This window comes from Pinus tabuliformis, chromosome 5_2, assembly GCF_031772625.1.
Source record: "Pinus tabuliformis cultivar Carrire ecotype Pingquan chromosome 5_2, CPIR1, whole genome shotgun sequence".
Classification (NCBI taxonomy): Eukaryota; Viridiplantae; Streptophyta; class Pinopsida; order Pinales; family Pinaceae; genus Pinus; species Pinus tabuliformis.
Window position 1 is genome coordinate 459,756,856 of NC_142306.1, and position 8,092 is coordinate 459,764,947.

Consider the following 8,092-nt stretch of genomic DNA (forward strand, 5'->3'; position numbering starts at 1 on the left):
CTACAACTTGATCATCTATTGAACAAAATTGCACTTCAAGAACATGGTCATGAATGAGCTTTCTGATGAAGTGCATGTGCAGTTCAATGTGTTTGTTGCGCTGATGTTGGATTGGATCATTGTATAGTTGAATGGCACTTTGATTATCACACCAAAGTGTAGTCGGATGCTGCTGCTGAAAGCCAAACTCTGAGAGGATCTGACGAAGCCACAGGGCTTCCTTACTAGCATCTACGGCACCACGATACTCTGCTTCTGCTGAAGAAAGAGAAATGGCACTTCGTTTATTGCAAGCCCATGTAATAGGTCCTGAACCAAGAGTGAACACATAACCTGCAGTAGACTTCTGATCATCAGGGTCACCAGCCCAATCAGAATCAGCGAAACCAACCAATAGAGGAGATGCTTCGACATTGTAATGAATCCCAAACTGAACTGTACCTTGAAAATAATGAAGTATTCTTTTAGCTGCTTTCTAATGAATTTCATGTGGGTTTTGCATAAACCAAGCAATAAGGCCAACAACAAAGGAAAGGTCAGGATGAGTATGGGTCAGATACAAAAGTTTTCCTACAAGTTGACGGTATAAGGTAGCATCAACTTCAGGGGAAGTACAAGTGACTAAAAGTTTGGCTCCAGACTGAAAGGGAGAAGGGGCTGGCTTACAGTCTTCCATGTGAAAATGGTGTAGAAGATCATAGGCATACTTGGACTGGGAAAGGGAAATACCTTCCTTGGATTGCAAGACTTGAAGACCAAGAAAATAATGCAAGTGTCCTAAGTCTGTCATTTCAAACTTCTTTTTAAGGCTGGACTTCACATGGTTTATAAGGTTGGGATCACTACCAGTAAGGATAAGATCATCAACATAAAGAACAAGAATGATAAGGGACTTGCCCACTTTCTTGGTGTAGACAGTATTGTCAGAATGACACCTAGAAAAGCCAGTTTCTAAAAGAAAGCTATCCATTTTGGCATACCAAGCTCGAGGGGCTTGCTTGAGACCATAAAGGGATTTCTTAAGCCAACATACAAGGCTGGAGTTTGTTTGTATAAAGCCAATAGGTTGTTCCATATAGATTTCTTCATGCAAGTCCCCATGCAAGAAGACAGATTTAACATCCATCTGATGGACTTCCCATTTGAAAAAGGCATCAAGGGAAAGAACAAGGCGGATAGAGTTCATTTTGGCAATGGGGGAGAAAGTTCAGTATAGTCAATGCCTTCTACTTGTGAAAAACCCTTAGCAACAAGACGAGCTTTATGTTTATCAACTTCTCCATTTGGTCCATACTTGGTTCTGTAAACCCATTTACATCTAACAAGTTTTCATCCCTTTGGTAGAGGAACAAGATCCCATGTATCATTTGCCAATAATGAACGATATTCTTTGTTCATAGCTGCGTCCCAATCTCGATGGCCTGAAGCTTCTGCAAAGGTGTCAGGATCATAATTAGCTGAAGCTTGATCCAGTAAAGAAGAGGCTCTATCGAACTGAGAACGTGTACGTCGCTGATCTGTAGGATCACCGGCAAGAGCACCTGCTACATCCCGAGTAGCACGGACCCATTTTGGAAGTTAAGGAGCTGAAGGAGGATCCTAAGAAGGTGGGGGAGGATTGTCATCATCTGAAGAAGAAATATTTTCAGAAGTAGAAGGGGTAGAGAGAGGTGGCACATCCGCCGAACTAGGCTTGTAGGCCAATATATTTTCAGGAAACTTTACATCTCTTCTAATTATAACATTTTTGGACTTAAGTGGAATAAGTCTGTATCCTTTGACATCTTCAAAATATCCAACAAAAATAGATTTTTCACTCTTAGGTTCTAAAGCTTTATGTTTCTCATCTGGAATATGGGCCCATGCTTCACTTCCAAAAACACGAAAGTGATTTACATCTGGTTTAATTGAGCTCCATGCTTCTTCTCGAGTGATATTCTTTAAAACCTTCGTAGGAGTGCGATTTATTATGTAATTTTCACAGTTAATTGCTTTTAACCAAAAATTGATGAATTTTTCTTAGTGCACTAGTTTCTTAGCCTGAGGCTATTTTGTAAAGACCTTTATGTAACAACCCAAAATAAACATGTAATTAAGTTTCTAATTAATATCAATTTCAAATCAGAGTAGCACTTACCTGTGTTACCTGTGGTTAACGTCTACTAACGGCAACAAGGTTTTGGGGACGACTCTCCACCCAACTGTAGGCTCAATTGCACAAAGAGTTGCTACAACTGGCCACCTCGAGCCCTCAATCAACGTACTACTGCCAGTGACTCCTCTGCCTTAGAACACTATTCTCCCAAGAGAATGAATGATAGAATCTTGGAATGATGGAATGCCTCTCATCTTCCTCACCATCTATTAAATAGAGCAAACATTAGAAGGGGAACCACATGCACACACTCCATGTGTCAATCATGCAACTTATTGCTTTCTTGTTTTATTCTTTTGTTTTTACTTTTTGATAGTTTTACTTATTTTTACTATTTTTCTTGTTTTATTTCTTTTATTTAAAGCATGTCATTAATTTATTATTATTACTATTTTTCTTGTTTTATTTCTTTTGTTTATATTTTTTTAAAGCATGTGATTAATTTATTATTATTATTTAATATTTAATATTATTTATTTATTTAATATTTTTATTATTTATTATTAAGGGACATTACATACTCTCCCACTTTAAGGAACTTCGTCCCAAAGTTAAGTTGAATTATTTATTATTTTTATTATTTATTAATTATTATTAAGGGACATTACATTTATTTTTGTTATTTATTATGTCATGCAACAGTTCGACACCCTTTGCTGAACTAGTATAACCAACAGGCATTGAAAGTTTCATAACACCTAGGAAATCCCAAGGAATCTCTGTCCTTTTTCCCACTTTTGGAATCTGGCATAAGCCTCCTTAGTCTGTATCCTAGTCCAAGGCTGGCCCCAAGGCTCGCGCCTGAGTCAGACCTCATTTGCCCCAAGGCAGGAATCTGGTACAATGCTCAATGTCACCGGGCATCTCGCAAGGTTGGCCCACTCCCTCCACAACTCACTAAGGCGCACAACCCCAAGCATCGAAGTCCTTACATCCCCACTAGACTTCGACATCCCAATACAATACTAGGCACCTAGCCTAGAACATCGGGCACTTGGCCTCCTCAAGATGGTCCCATAGCCCTACAAGAGCTATCCATCAAGAGCTACACAAGATAAAGGAACCACTGGCATATGTAGTGTTGATTGAGTTTGTTCCTAGCTCATATGGTGTTACTTATTCTCCTTCATGTGTATGGGCTCACATGAGATCATCAAATAAACCAGCCCTCTAAGCCCATTTGAGGAGTCCTGTGAATCATCACACCTCAACATGCAACCAAGGTATTAGGTATACCATCATAGTATTATAGAAAATAATCCACATGCCAAGTCTTGCATGTCATCATGAGAACATTCATCATTGTTAATCGCAACATTATGAATAATAACGAACTGCATGCTCATGCATGTCATAAATTTGTATGCAACTATCACATGCTTCACCTTATGAAATACCCTCATAAGTTATAACATCAACATCATAATTCCTATGCCACACTATGCATATCATATCCATCATGAGTATTTAACATTAAATACCTATCATCACGTAGTAAATGAATATGTCAATATACCTTGACATAACATCATAATACCTATGCATATCATAATCATCATAAGTATACATCATCACTATTGTAACAACTATATAAATTTGAACCACATGGGCATGATCACCCTCATACCATCATATCATGAAACATCATCAATATGAGAAACATCTCAATACTTATCAAATATAGAATAATACTCTATAAGAATTCTTATCATGATTCATCAGAAAAATCAATTTCATTTACTTGTACAAACATTGAATACCAACTATGAAATAAGATTATTCAACGTATCCCTAGGATTTATCTTACCTATCTTATCAGTGTCATGTTTTCATCAAGTTGTCAATTACTTTTCAATAATCATTTCCACTTCTTTCAACTAGGAAGTTGATCATTTACACCATCGGTATAATCATCTAAGTACATTGTTAAATTTTACATGAGCCTCGTCATCTTGAGTCTTAATCTCTTGTCATATATTCTTCCTTCCCCAAGGAAATTCTGGTGAAATTCATTGTTTAAGATATTACTAGTTATACAATCATTATTTAAATCATCTATCTCAAACTTACAATCCCTTGGTTTTACATCCATTTACCCTTTGGCTTACCGATTCCACTACCGCTATATGCAATTGCATATAAACACTAGGTCATCATGATTTAATTTTATATCATGCTTAATTTACTTGCATGAGCATTTGTTGATCCACATTGACTTATACCTACATCACATAACAATTATCATTTTCATCCACAAAAATATTTCCTTATCTTGTCAAGTTCCTATCTCAATACCACTTGATTGCTTTATCGTAAATTCACCCTTCTTCAAGTTGGGAAAAAGACTCTTAATAGTATCATTATTTTAGATTTTGAAGCAGTTGGAAACACTACTACCGTCATTGTCCATGAAAAATTTAAATGTGTGGTGTTATGTGGAAACAACCTCTTTTAATGCTATGGGAACAAAACTTCTTCATATTTTTGAACTATGTAGATCATCACTACAACCATTACCAATTATGGTCCATCCATCAATACCCTTAAAAGAAATTTCTTCTTGATAGAACATCCCTTCATTTCCTCCTGCCAGATGTTCAAAGATATATTTTTATTTTTCTCCTAGTCTTAATTTCCTAATATTCCATGTCTACTAGCTTCAAAAATGGAAACTTCTTCACTTCATTCTATTTTATTAAATTGACTTTAATTTCTCGCCTCCAGTCATTGTGGTTTCTTTTCCTCTTCTCTTAAAAGCATAGCACTGATATACTTTGCTACTATTTCCCAACTTGGGTAATACTTGAGAAATTAATTCATTAAGATGGCTACCAAATGTAATCCGCTTATCATTTCCTGTTTTAAGACATCAACATAATAAAATTGCATGATCATACATCTTGTTATCCATAATTTATTCGTATAGTTAGTCACCTATGGAAAACTTTACACTGTGGCTCTCCCATTAGAGGGAAAACTGTTATCGATGTTGTCATGCACACAACTTATCTTCTCCAATCATTCTATTTATCATACCTTCCAGGTTCCTTAAAAATGACCTTCATTATTACCATGATTACTCAACTTCATTAGTTGATTGCCAATTTTTTCTTCTTTATGTGCATCATCCTTAGATAGACCTTATAGTGATACCTTTAAAGTACCAAGTTATGATTATACCAAACTCTTCCATTATGTTCTAAAATAGGTTGCCTCTTCTTACTGATTTCTTACCCTTGTTGTGACACTTCCTCTCAACCACCATAAGTATCTATCTAGCAACAAGTTGGTCATAATCACATGATCTATCATTAGTTAGAAAATTTGCAAGTTTTTTCTTTCCATTTGTCCTTAGACAACTTTATCCAATATATACAATTAACCTTGAATCAGGAAACCTCATGTAACATTATACTCAACATTGTAACAATTAATTAAAACTGAAATCCTAGTGTACGATTTAGATGTATCATAAAGTTCATGCTTTAAGATGCATTGCCCCAAAATGATCTGACTATGATATAACACTGAATGATAAAGATAATTCCACTATAATCCAAATATAATCCAAATGAAGATATGTCCAAGGATTTGTTATGATTTGTCAATGTTAATGCCCCTACAATTTACCAATTCAATAGTCCCATATTAAGATGGATTTCTGCAATCGAAATGAGAAATTTCTGTTTTCCACATATTGCTTGAATTGTTAGAGAGCTATGTTTTTGCTAAAAATCGTTGATGCATTGGATTTGTGGAGCACACAAAATTAAAAAAAAACTACTTGCAACAATTGTAATGCTAAGTTTCTCATCAAATTCACAAAACTATATACGAAATAACAAGTGCCAACGATTGAAATAATAACACTAAAAGTAATTGTAACCTCACTAAGTACTTTGCTAAGTTTCTTGTCAAAGGCAGACTCTTATAACCACTAATAATTGCACAAGGACACAAAAAACAATCAGCATACAAATCAATCTTACACTTGGCAATCACGTGTTCACTGGGAGCATCTTCATCAGAAACAACAGAAATATGCAATGCATGATTCTTACAGAGCACCAGAATTAAATTGGAAAGGGTCTTGTAAGGGCCACTATAAACATTTTCTGCCCTTGAGGTAAACAAATACAAAGTCAAATACCAGCCAATACCAAATAACACATTAAGGATCCTAGGTAGGCTTAAGAATGCAACTGCCAACAAAATGGATACATGCAATTTGTCCCTCTTATACTATAAATTTCACATTGAGAAAGGTTTGATATTTGCATCAAAACAAAATTTTCCTATAAGACAATTGCATCATCAACCATTGCTTAGTAGAAACATCAGGCTGCAGTGAACAACAAAATCCAGACAAGCTATTTTCCTTGATATATCGAAAATAGTTTCTATAGAAACATCGTATAATGAGTTGCAAGAAAATTGACCGAGAATAACAATCTATATAAAACTCAAATAAATATGAATCTCACAAAGAATTAGAGAGGTAAAACATGCAAAATTGACCCAGAACAACGATCTATATAAAATTCAAATAAATATGACCTCACAAAGAATCATAGCGGTAAAAACATGCAATTATTAGGCAAGCGAGTTCATCACAGGAATCAATCCCTCGTCAAATGGATTCGGCAGCTGCTAACCAACATTGTCTCCTTTCAGAGAAAATTGCTCTTATTCTTCTGTATATTATTTGCGCTCATTTTAATTGTGGGCCGTGTTGGTTCCTTCATGGGATGGCACCGCCATTCCACTGAACTCAAATTCCCTGCATCCAGGGGGGTATACAGTACTAATTAATACATGGAGGTGAAATTCAGTTCTCAAGCAATCGGTGGCACATTATGCATCTTGTAGCAGTGTTGATGCAGTACGTGTTGTGTGGAGTGATAACGATCCACCATTAGAATCTCTCAAGGCATATCTTAGGAAGACTGTGCACTCGAAAGAAAAAAGTAATCACAAACCTGACTTTAGGTTTGACCTGAATGAGGAGGACAATCTCAACAACAGATTTAAACCAATTGAGGGCTTGAGAATAGATGCAAATTTTTTTCTATTGATGATGATGTTGTCGTTCCATGTTCCACCCTAGAGTTTGCATTTAGTGTGTGGAAAAGCGCTCCAGATAGCATGGTTGGGTTTGCAAAAACATTGTCTAAGCTTTCCCTGACATATTTTTAACTTTTAGGACTAAGGAAAATGGAAAGAGAAGGATTTCATTAATTCTGTATAGCTTGCTCTGTTCCTTGACGAAAAAAAAATAAAAAAAAATTGCATAAAAACATCAGAAGTCCAAGACAGGTGTTAATTTCCAATGTATGCATCAAGGTCCTTCTTATGCCTCACTAATATAGTTCCACTAACCAAGATTACAAAAGCGAAAGACAGAAACATAAATTTCAACAACCTCCTCTATTTAGGATCCCCAATTCTGAAATAAAGAAAGAAAATAAGAAGCCTGGGCACTGAATAGCTCAACCAAAAATGAATACATGCAAACACAAGTTTCTTTGGTTTTTGTTCTTTTACAATCGAACTAACATAATGAAATCGGTCCCTTTAAGATTGGAGTAATATAATGAACATCAGGATGGATCAAGATGGGCTCAAGGCCATTGCAGGCATGACTTTACGATAAGGTAATGCCCATAAGTAGCTTTGAATGATTAAATAAAGAAGGAACGCATAACCAAAATATGTAATTAATTAGATTCAAACAGTTGTATTTTTACATAGTAGAATGACGATTGAAACAATACAAAATAATCAGTGCATGAAAATGAGGATATGGCTGAAGGAAGGAAAGGACACAGAACCAAAATATGCAATTAATAAGATTATAATAGGTGTTGTTTATATAGCAAATTGATGGGTGGAACAATACAAAATAATAAGCGCAGGTAAAGGACGAAAAGCATTCAA

The 8,092-nt window shown here is 35.6% G+C and overlaps 1 pseudogene; it reads left to right on the top strand.

Moving 5' to 3' along the window:
• The first annotated feature begins 6,739 nt into the window (after positions 1–6,739).
• Positions 6,740–7,351, top strand: LOC149159667 (glycosylinositol phosphorylceramide mannosyl transferase 1 pseudogene; annotated as a pseudogene).
• The last annotated feature ends 741 nt before the right edge of the window (positions 7,352–8,092 follow it).